The sequence below is a fragment of the Micromys minutus genome (assembly GCF_963924665.1).
Source record: "Micromys minutus genome assembly, chromosome: 14".
Taxonomy (NCBI): Eukaryota; Metazoa; Chordata; class Mammalia; order Rodentia; family Muridae; genus Micromys; species Micromys minutus.
In genome coordinates, this window is record NC_137983.1 from 6530616 (window position 1) to 6543184 (window position 12569).

Here is a 12569-nt window from a genome sequence, read left to right on the forward strand (position 1 = left end):
GGAGAATTCTATCAGACTTTTATAGAAGACCTAATACTATACTATGCAAACTATTCCACAAAATAGAAACAGAAGGCACACGAGCCAACTACTACTTTGAAGGCACAATTACACTCATACCTAAACCACACAAAGACACTACAAAGAAAGAGAACTTCAGACCAATTTTGCTCAAAAAAATTAATGCTAAAATACTCAATAAAATCCTTGCAATCTAAATCCAAGTACACATCAAAACAATCATCCATCATGATCAAGTAGGTTTTATCCCAGGGATTCGAGGATGGTTCAATATCTGGAAATCCATCAATGTAATCAAACTTAAACACACTCAAAAAAAAAAAAAAAAAACCCACATGATCCTCTCACTAGATACTGAGAAAGGAAGCATTCAACACAATTCAACACCCCTTCATGAAAAATGTCTTGTAAAGATCAGGAATCCAAGGCCCATACCTTAACAAAGTAAAAGCAATATACAGCAAACCAATAGCCAACATCAAACTAAATGGAAAGAAACTTGAAGCAGTCCCATTAAAATCAGGGACTATACAAGGCAGCCCAATCTTCCCCTACCTATTCAATATAGTACTGGGAGTCCTGGCCAGAGCAATTAGATAACAAAAAGAAGTCAAAATATCTCTATATGTAGATGATATGATAGTATACTTAAGTGACCCCAAAAATTCCCCCAGAGAACTTTTACAGCTAATAAATAACTTCAGCAAAGTGGCTGGATATAAAATTAACTCAATCAAATCAATAAACTTCCTCTACTCAACGAATAAATAGGCTAAGAAAGAAATTAGAGAATTGACACTCTTCACAATAGTCACAAAGAATATAAAACACCATGGGATGACCCTAACCAAGCAAGTGAAGGATCTGTATGACAAGAACATCAAGACTCTGAAGAAGGAAACTGAAGAAAATATCAGAAGATGGAAAGATCTCCCATGCTCATGGATTAAAATGACCAGCATTTTAAAATGGCCATCTTACCAAAAGCGATCAAAAGATTCAATGCAATCCCCCTCAAAATTTCAACTCAATTCTTCATAGAGTTGGAAAAAGCAATTTGCAAATTCATCTAGAATAACAAAAACCTAGAGTAGCAAAATCTATTGTCAAGAATAAAACCACTTCTGGGAGTATCACCATCCCTGATCTCAAGATATATTACAAAGCAATTGTGATTAAAAACTGCATGGTATTGGTACAGAGATAGGCATGCAGATCAATGGAACAGAATTGAAGACTCAGAGATGAACCCACATACCTATGGTCTCTTGATCTTTGACAAAGGAGCTAAAAACATTTAATGGAAAAAGGACAGCCTCTTCAATAAATGGTGTTGGTTCAATTGGCAGTAACCATGCAGAAGAAAGAATATCAATTCTCTCCTTTCTTCTTGTACAAAGTTCGAGTCCAAGTGGATCAAAGACCTCCACATAAAACCTGGTACACTAAAATTATTAGAAGAGGTAGTGGTGAAGAGCTTAGAATGCACGGGCACAGGGGAAATTTTCCTAAACAGAACATCAATGGTTTGTGTTCAAAGATCAAGAATCAACAAACGGGACCTCAGAAAATTGCAAAGCTTCTCTTAGACTAAGAACAGCATTAAGAAGACAAAATGGCAGCCAACTGATTGGAAAAAGAACTTTACCAATCCTACATCTGATAGAGAGCTAGTATCCAATATATACAAAAAGTTCAGGAAGCTAGCTAGACTATAGAGAATCAAATAACCTTTTTTTAAATGGGGTACAGAGCTAAAAAAAGAATTCTCATATTAGGAGTATCAAGTGGCTGAGAAGCACCTAAAAAATACTCAACATGCCTAGTCATTAGGGAAATGCAAATCAAAACAACCCTGAGATTCCACCTCATACCAGTCAGAATGGCTAAGTTCAAAAACTCAGATGACAGCAGATGCTAGCGAGGATGTGTAGAAAGAGGAACACTCCTCCACTGTTGGTGGAGTTTTAAGCTGGTACAACCACTCTGGAAATCAGTCTGGTGGTTCCTCAGAAAACTGGACATAGTACTACCTGAAAACCCAGCTATTCCTCTCCTAAGCATATACCCCAAAGATGTTCCAACAAATAACAAAGACACATGATCCATCATGTTTATAGAAGCCTTATTTATAATAGCCAGAAATCGGAAAGAAACCAGACGTCCTTCAACAGAAAAATGAATACAGAATGTGTGGTACATTTAAACAATGGAGTACTACTCAGCTATTGGAAAGGATGACTTCATGAAATTTGTAGGCAAATGGATGGAACTAGAGACTATCATCCTGAGTAAGGTAACCCAGTCACAAAAGAACACACATGGTATGCACTCACTGATAAGTGGGTACTGGCCCCATAAAGCTCTGAATACCCAAGAAACAAATCAGAGACATTATGAAGCTCAAAAAGAAGAAAGGCCAAAATAGGGATGTCTCAGTTCTTCTTAGAAGGGAGAACAAAACACTCATGGGAGAAAATGCATGGTCAAATAGAGAAATAGGGATTGAAGCAAAGATCACTCAGAAACTGCCCACCTTGGGATCCACCATATATGTAGCCACCAAATCCAATCACTATAGCTGATCCCAAATGTACTTACTGTCAGAAACCCGATAGAGATGCCTCCTCAGAGACTATGTTAGAGTCCTATAGATATAGCTGAGCATGCTTATGGCTAACCATCAGACTGAACTTGGGGACCCCAATGAGGGTGCTAAAGCAAGGACCTAAGGAGCTGTAAGGTGTTGCAACCTCATGGGAAGAACCACATTATCAACCAACCAAACCCTCCGAAACTCTCATGGACTAAATCACCAAACTTTGTCCACATATTGAGAGATCTATTGATCCAGTTGCATATGTAGCTGAAGATAGCAGTGTCTGGCATCAATGTGAGAAGAGGCTTTTGGCCCAGGGAGGGCATTTTTTCTGCAATGTAGTGGAATGGGGTGGAGATGGTGATTAGGAGGGAGTGCACCTTTGTGAAGGCAAATGGAGGGGTGGGGGGAAGGTAGCAGGGTGGAGGAAAGAGATAGCATCTCAAATGTAAATACAGAGTATCTATTTAAAAGAAAAAGAAACAAACAAACATGTCTTGTTAGTGTTCCAGGTGTCCGCAAACCAATGCGATTCTTACTTAAGTTGTCAGGCATAATGATTCTATTATTTTTATGTTTTATACCACTTGTCTCATCCTCCTCAGACTTGCACTAACCTGATTGGTCTACTTGTAATTTGAATTATAAAAAAACAAAAGTGTTGGATTCCTGGATTCAATATACAATATATTCTGCTCTTGAAATAAAAACTTAAAACCAAATAAAATTTTTAAAATAGCAACAGTCTTCTTTTGTATTTGACTTCAGGGGGTTTTGTTGTTGTTGTTGTTGTTGTGTTGTTTTAATCTGGCAAACTGCCTGGATTTCCTCAAGCCACTTAATTCAATAACAATTATTTCTCCAGTAGCATCATAAATTCACAACCACAGAGCTTTTTATAAAGTATAACTAACATACAATTATACATCTAAAGCAAAAAAATATGATGTTTTGATATGCATGTACATTGTTAAACAATTACTACTATCACATGAATTAACCTAACCACTGACTCACTTAACTGCATATGCATATAGTGACATTTAAAAACTTGGTTGTAGCCCCCCCGTGATGTCTGCCATATCTGTAGAAATTATTCATTATATATATAATTAAAACTTTGTGCCCTAACCAAGTTTTCTCATAACCCCCCCCCCCCCCCGCTCCAGCTACCTGCAGACATGATTCTCTCTCCACCTCTAAATTTTACTTTTCTAGGATCTACACATAAGTGAGACCATTCAGCACTAACCTTTCCCTGCCTGCCTCATTTCACTAAGCATAATATTATTAAAGGTAATATATGATATAAGTTATATATTTTAAGGCTTCCAAATATTGTTCTATGCGTACTTTCCTCCATATGCCAATGGATGCTTAGTTTGTATTTTTGTCTGAGCTATGGTAAATATTACATTGGAAAGCACTTGTGCCTCATGAGTCTGTGGAGAACAGACTGTAGTGGGGTGCACTGGGATAGACTTTGGACATTGATCTGTGACGATGGATCTCAAACCTACATTGATCTAGTGACACAGAACTGCCCACAGTTCCCATGAGGATAGACTGATGTTAGAGAAACTTAGGGGGCAAAAATCTTAAAGTTTGAGTTCACAAGGATAGGCCTGGGTGGTCTATAGAGGAGTCTGGGTCTGCAGGAGCCAATCCTGGGCTTCGGTTCAGTGGTCCAATAGAACCGTGGCGAATATTGATCCTTAGGCCATTGCGACGAGTTTACTGCTGAGGTGAGCCTCATGTCTGGAACCTGAGGTGTGACCTAGTTTCAGGATTCAATAACAGGGTCTAGAGCTGGGTCTTTGGAAAAGTTTGGTGCCCATATCTCTATTCTCCACCCATACACAGAACTCCTCTCTCTATTCTGTTCCCTGAGCTTGGGGGAATGGTGAGCAAGTACAATAAACCTTCCCTTCCTCCTACAGTCCCGTCTCTTCTCTGTGCTCTACTCAGGTTTTGCGATCTTGAATCTGAATTCCTCAGCTCTTTGGCATTTGAGAAAATTATAAGGCTTTCCAGATTGACAGTTTCAGAATTGCAAGAGCACTGGAAACTCATATCCCTTCAGCAACATAAATTCTTAATGTTAAATTCAAATGACACACTGTGTGTCTCTAAAATAGAAATATGCTTTATTTGAATAGCTGAGAGACCAGTCCATAGGCAAGTTATCTTTTCTATTGGTCACCATGAAAATTATAGAATCAATAACTAAAGAAGTTTACATAACATTAGCCAATTCCTGTATTAATGGTCTGGGTAATTTATTCCACTCAGTAGACTCCCTGACTATAGTGATCTAAATTGATTGCTTTTAGTGTTTGGAACTGACAAATCAGTTATATCTGTCCTTTGAACTCTGTGAGAGTTATGTCTTGGACATTTTGTAATTTTTTTGACTAAAAGAATTAGTTTTCTCTTTGCTTTATTACTTACCAACAATTAGCACTAGCAAATTTTCATATAATCCATGAAGTGAAATATACTTAATCAAAAGGTAAAGACTCATCCTATGAGTTCTTTCCCATTGGAGTCTGGGAAAAAAAGAAAAATAAAAGAATTTTTAGCATTTAATTCAACATTAGTTCATGTGGCTAGCTAGGATGTATGTCTTGGGTTAAAAATACATACACAGGAATTGGGAAATACTATATAGCTATGGTATTTTAAAGAGTTTTTTTTTTAACATATAGTTGGTTATAATCCAGAGACTTCTAAATTTTTAGCTTGAGGGCCAAGACCAGTCTACCACGTGATTTTATAAATGGCGGATTCATTGTGGCAAGGCTGGGCTCATGTATTTGCCAGTCACCTAAGGAGTTTTCTTTCCATTCCCAATTGAATGGTTACATAAGTTCCATGGTGCAAAAAACTTTAAACAGCCAATAACCATTATACTCCAGGAACCCTATCGCTAAATGGTCAGAGACAGGAAGATGCTTGGAGTTCACTGGTCGTGAATCTGTGAAATGCAGGTTCAGTGAGAGGCCCCTGCCCCAAATGTAATGTGGACAACAGCAGAGGAAGACATTCAACAGCAAAAACATTAACCTCTGGCTTCCATAGACACATGTGTGTGAATACTTGTATACCCACACGCACACATACAAACACATAGATGTGCATATACTGTACATATGCAAACTCTCATTCTTCAGACTAATAAAAAAGCATAAGATACTATACTATAGAAATTATCAGAAGGCTACAGGAAAAAATTAACAGTTGAATAGTCAAATGTTTAAAGCTCTAAATGTTTCCAAACCACTGGCTTCTCAAGTTGGCTTCCTGAGTTTCCATCACTTCAGTCACCATTCACCTAATGGGAAAATTATATTAAATGAGTATGGGTAATTCACAGGGACCAGACGTGCAAGAAAATGTGAGTTATTACTACTTGGATTATACAAATGATTGAACTTCATATAAAAAAGTCAGGGGCAAACAAGGCCATTTACAACAGAGGGTTCCTAAAAGAAATATGATTCAGTTGAAGAGAAAAGTGGGCTGACCATAATCATGTATCAGACAGTGGTTCTACCCCACATATTATAGTCTTACTAACTCGTGTGTGTGTGTGTGTGTGTGTGTGTGTGTGTGTGTGTGTGTGTGTGTGCTGGAGGCAAGACTCAGAACCTTGTCCATGCTGGACAAACATGACAAACTGAGCTATATCCCTAGCCTCTAGCCAATATTTACGTTTAAGAATTGTTTAGGTCTGTGGAGGCAAAGGACTTCACATTATGCCTGACCCACTAAGCTTCAGGTGACTGTGAGCTATTATAGGACACTAGGATGCATTTGAACATTCTTCTACGTGCACTGAAAAATGAAAAGGCAGGAGGTTCTAATGAAATGCATATTGTTATCTAAAAACACTAACCTTAATAATATGTAGAATGTGTGTGTTCATAAAAGTATGTGTTGGTGTGTGTGAAAGTGAGAGAGAGACAGAGATGGAAACAGAGAGACAAAGAGAAAGAGACAGATACAGATAGAGGGAGATAGAAACAGAGAAACAGACAGACAGAAACAGAGGGGAGGGAGGGAGGGAGGGAAAGAGGAAGAGAGTCAGAGAGAGGGAGAGAGAGACTAGCCAGTGTGGGGGCAAAAATGGCACTGAAGATAAAAACACAGACAGAAGGACCCGAGCTTAATCCTTGGAATCTACATAGTAGAACAGAATCTCAAAACACTGTCCTCTGATGCCAGTATCTGTACTTTGACATACACAAACTACCCACCCCTGCCAACACACACAATAAATAAATAAATGGGAACATTTTAACTACTACTTAAGGCCTGTTGATAATTCCAAGTCCTTTGTAAAGCCTGATTGTAACATAATAGCACCTGTGGAACTCTGATGGATGATTGGACTCCAGAAAAATGTCAACTGGATGTACTTGCTTCCAACTAGAGAAAGAAGTGCCTCCACTTTGGCTCTGTGTTAGTTTATCTCTTGCCCAGTAAAACTTTTGAAGCCACTTTGAATTGCTATCTAGTTTAATGGAGATGCTGATAGTTTGTACCCTGTTACTTAGCAAAAAAGACCAAGGAGAATTAAATAAAGATTAAAGACATTTTTCATTCATTTAAAAGTAGCAGGTATTACCTTGAGCTTCCAAAGTCATTTGGAAAACATGACCTATGGAAGTCCACAGTCCTGAAAATTACACTGTAATAAGTTTTCATCATTTGACATATTTCAAACAACTTCTTATGCTCACTGTTGGCCTAGGAATGCACTGGACTGAAAGCCAAGAAATCTTCACTTTGGCCCCAGCTTCTGCCTTCAGGCCTTCAAGCAAACCATTCTGCTTCAGATCTAAGACCTAACACATATTGGTTGGAAAAGTCCCTTTCACTGCCTTTGAGCCTATACAGATACACATGCAAGGGAGGAATTTAAAAACCAACATCTGGTGTGACTCTTTTCCTCCCTAGTGGCAACACAGAGCAAGGACAAAAAAGTCTGTGGTCATCACATGAAACTGTCTTGCCAAGGGAAAGAACCATAAAATTCTAGTATCTTCCAAGGTTTAAACATCTTCATTATTTGGATAGAAATTTTCTGTTCAATTTACTTTCTATCTCACATGTGTGTTGTGTGTGTGTTTGAGTTTATATGTGCGTGCACTCACCTGTGCCTGTGTGAGAGAGCCAAAGGTTGACCTTACATATCTTGCTCTGTCATGCCTCACCTTGTTTTCTGACAGAAGATCTAACTGAACCTGGAGCTTTTCAATTTGGCTGAATTGGCTGCTCACAGAGCTTCCAGGACCCACTAGCAGTATACTCACCATCCCTGAGATTATTGGATGGATTCATCAGCTTCCCCCCCCCCTTTTTTTTTCCATGCATGCTGGAAGTTAAAACTCAGACTCTTGGGCTCCTGCAGAAAAGAGCTTACCTACTAAGCTGCCTCCTATGTCTTGTGTCGAAGCTCTTTTTAAGGCCACCACACAGGCAGCAGTGAAGGCAGTTAAAAAACAAGATGATGTGCTTTTCAAATACATTTGTTAAGATCCTCAGTGCAGACTCTGATTCCTTGACCCCCATAATAGCACAACAAGAAAATCTCACAGGAAACTTAATCTCTGATGCAGAGCCATCACATGATTTCAAAATAATCTAATGAGGACTTCCCTTTCATCTACTTTTAAAAGACCAAGTAGCTTTGAGCAATCCAGCAGTGAATTTAACTTCATGCTTGAAGACATGATTTCCTTGAACTGCAATTTTTCCCTTAAAGAATTGTTTCCTAGGATCATATCAGGGCTATAATTCTTGTTTCTGGTTTATAAAATGGCTTCACCCAGAGAGTAAAATGGGCTTCAGATTAAACTAAAATAATAGGTTGATGAAGTACTAGAAAAATGTTTGTTGGGTTGATTTACCATTACAACATGCATCCCATTACACTCAGGCAGAGCAAGTGCTTCCAATTACTCTTGCCCATTTTTTAAATAAAAGCTTTCTTGATGCTTTTCATCTCCTAGCAACACAGAAATGTACAGAACTGACAAAGATTCTGAGTAGCTTGTCAGGATCACAGTCAAAGAAGACCTCAAAAACTACATCTGCTGTAAATGGATGGAACTAGAAAAATAAGCCAAGTGAAGTAACTCAGACCCAGAAAGACAAGTATGAGAGGTACTCTCTTATAAGTGGATATTAGCCTTAAAGTAAATGATAATCATACCAAAATTCACAGACCCAGAGAGGCTACATAACAAGAAGAGATCATAGGAGGATGCATGGATCTCCCTGGGAAGGGGAAATAGAATAAATTTGCAGATGGACTGGTGGTGGGTGTGAATGGAAATAGTAGGGATCAGGTTTTGAGGGCTGGAGGGAGAGAGGACTAGATGTAGAGAGTATTTGAGAGTGATTTGGAAACCTAATACAGTAGAAATTCTAGGATTCTATGAGGTTGACCTTAGCAAGAATCTCTTTAAAAAAAAAAAATAAAAGGAGGATATGGAGCCTACACGACTTTTCCTCTATAACCAGGCAACTTCCAGTGTTGGGACATGGGACACCAACCCAATCATAAATGTGACAAAACTTTCAACCTACAATCTTTCCTGCCTGCAGCAATAGAGGCACAGAACTTGTGGGAGCGTCCAATCAATAACTGGTCTAATTTAAGGCCCTGACAAAAAGGGAGCCCATGCCTAACAATGCTTGAATAACTAGGAAGCAGAGGCTGGATATCTCAGAGACTGAGGAAAGAAAAAGATCAAGAAAATGATTCCAAAGATAGAACTTCTACTGTACTCAAAGATCAATGAATATCTAACACAATCATCATCCAAGAGGCTTCCTCCACTAGTATATGCAGAGACCCACAGTCAGATATTAGGTTGAAAAAGAGCAAAAATGGATTTCCCCATTGGATCCCTCCCTTTGGAGCTAAGGGAAACCTGGGGAAGAGAAAGAGGAAGAATTGCAGGAGCTGGAGTGGTCAAGGACACCAGGAGTATACAACCCACATAATCAACTAAGCAAGGCTGACAGTGGCTCAGAGACTGAAGTAGCAATCAAGGAGCCTAAATAGTTCTGTACGAATATGTGAATAGGCCCACTGCAAATATGTTATGGTTGCTAGCTTGGTGTTTTGTGGGCTTCCTAACAGTGGGGAAGAGGGTATCTCTGAAACTTTCACATTCTTTTCATGCCCCCTTTCTCATACTGAATGCTTTGCCCAGCCCTGCTATATAGGGTTAAGCCTAGTCTTCTTGTAACTTGTTATGACATGTTGGGGTTGATATCTCTGGAAGACCTGTTCTTTTCTGAAGGAAGGAGAAGTGAATCTGGGAGAGATTGGGGCCTAGAGAGGAGTGGAAGGAGGGGAAACCATGATGGAGATGTATTGTATGAGAGCCAAATTAAAAAAAAAATACATCTGTCTTGCTGACATGCCACCCTGTCAAATAAAGTGGCTCTATTTTTTTTTTTTTTTTTTTTTGTATCCTACTCAATACTGGAAGCTGGACTACTAGATTAACATATCATGCTTGTGACTCAAAGATCACCATTTCAGCCCAGAGTTCTTAATCAAAATGTGTGAGTCTTCAGGTATTATAGAAGAATATTTAAAGTTAAGGAGTGTAGGCACATTGGGCTGCCTGCATCTTAGTTATCACAGCCATAGGAGGCATTTGTGTGACTGGAGGATGTTCGTTCTGGACTGCTGTTCATAGCCCAATGGCCATGGGCACCAGGCAATATTTCATCTGGCCTAATCCAGGGCCTAATTAGCAAGTCACCTATCAAAAGCAAATGAGTCTTCAGTGAAGTGTGGACATGTCCAGTATGAACATGTATATAGGCCTTCCTCAAAAACATCCAAGGAGGTACACGTTCTGTGTGTGAAACAACTTTGTACATTACCATCCACATACTACACACATCCAGAAAACACATACATACTATACGGGAGTACAGCTTACCTGTAGGCTGAATGTGAATCATATAGGATATAGACAGGATATAGTTATTGAAAGAATTGCCTTCAATGAGCTATATTCCTGTCTGCTCTCTATGAAGCATGCAAGCTACTGGCCATGAGTACCATCCTGGGCAATGCGAGCTTCTTGACAGTAATCTCTCTGAGGTGTCAACCATAGCCTGGAAAGAGTTATGTGTGCCATTCATGGATTCTTGGGAAATGATCATCTTTATAAGAGGACCTTTCAAAACATCTGCTCTGCACAAGACTCTTAAAAGAATGAACCATGCATGGAATGCGTGTGCCTTCCAGCTGCTGCCTCGTACTGAGTATGCAATGTGAGTATTGCATACTAAAAGTATAGTGTCAAGTGTCAAAGACTTTTCAGAACATATTGAGTGTTCCTCTTGAGCAGACGTCCCTGGTCTGAGAGTCCCTGTTCCTCTCAGCAGGTAACAATCCCTTCCAGTATTTAAGTTATTCAGAAAGAAGCAGTGTTTCTAGTCAGTACCAAGTACGCGGGAGTGCAGTTGGCCTTCCTATTCATTTGGAAAGTTTCCTGGGGTGGATAAGGTGAATGGGACTAAACAAGCAGCTTTTGCTGACAACTCAAAGTCTGCAGTGGCCTACTTATGTCAGACAGTTTTCAGTTTCAGTGATCCAAGAAGAGAAAAATGGAAACCCTTTTCTCGCCGGAGTCCTTTGCTTTTGGCAAAAGTTTCTTAAATACTCATCCAGTAAAGATGCCTATGAGAGAAATAGTCACAACCATGAGTTTAGTGCTGTGCTGAGCCTAAAGGAGGGAGTGCCGGGCAGTCACCAAACGTGGGTGCTGTGACTTCCAGCCTCCCTCAGAGTTGAGCACCAGAGACTTCTAGAACTGTTTCCCTGCTTGAAATGCCCCCGATTCTCTCATGAGTCATCTAAAGTTTCAGAACATCTAGAGATGTGACCCTTCCCATTTATCATTCAGGCCATTTTCCCAAGATGCCCCACAGCGCTCTTCCTTCATTTCATATGCTTAAGCCTCTATGGAGTGATAACTGCTTCTTCCTCACTGTTTTTTGTGTCTAAAATTAGGGTTCTCCATTCTGGGGAAGAATTCTCAAATGCTTTGGTGCCATCCTTTTGTCTTTAACTTTTAAACTTCATTGTGTAATCATTCAGTGTTCATAAATCAATGGACTTGTTTACAGTGTGATGTTTTATATTATTAAATATAATTTTTAATAAAGCTAGCGAGTACAGTAGTAAATTTACTTTATTAAAAACCTTGTGTTTCTTGTGTTTTCTGGATAAATGTGTTCCATAAAGAGATAGAAAGATTTCTCAGTGGTTAGGTGTGTTTGTTGATCTTCCTGAGGATTAGAGTTTAATTTTCAAAACCATGTCAGGTGGGTTACAACCACCTATAACTCTAGCTCCAAAAATTCAACACCCTCTATTTTTTTGGCCTCCCCAGGTACACACACACACACACACACACACAAACACACACACACACACACACACACACACACACACGGTGGGGGGTACACATAAAACACATGTCTTTGCATATTTTTTTCATATAGTATTCAATAACTTATACATCTTTTCTCACATTTTTTGGACAAATTTAACTAATACACCATTTTCGTGTAGGATGTTATAAAAATAAATTGTCATTGGGAAACGAGTCCATGTAGTCTTTCCTAGTATGGTGCACACAACTAAGGGAAAATAATAATTCAGACTGCTGTTTTAAATATTGCGTATTAACGTTTTAAAGTGTGGCTGAAAATACGCCTTTACTGATGTTGTTGTAGGTTTATGGTTCTCAGTAGAATGACGGCTTTAAACTATGGCTGTAATCATTTCAGTTTTTGTAATTTTATTTCTATATCCATATCCAGTTTTTGACACGTTTTTACGTGGGGCCTAAAAGGTTGAATTTAAGAATATTCATGCTGATGGTACAATGGTGAATAAAATATC

General features: G+C 39.0%; 1 pseudogene across 1 annotated transcript in view; it reads left to right on the plus strand.

Moving 5' to 3' along the window:
- The window catches only part of LOC308429684 (serine/threonine-protein phosphatase 2A catalytic subunit beta isoform-like), a 112379-nt pseudogene that overhangs the window by 12839 nt on the left and 86971 nt on the right, over positions 1-12569 (plus strand). The window lies entirely within an intron of this gene.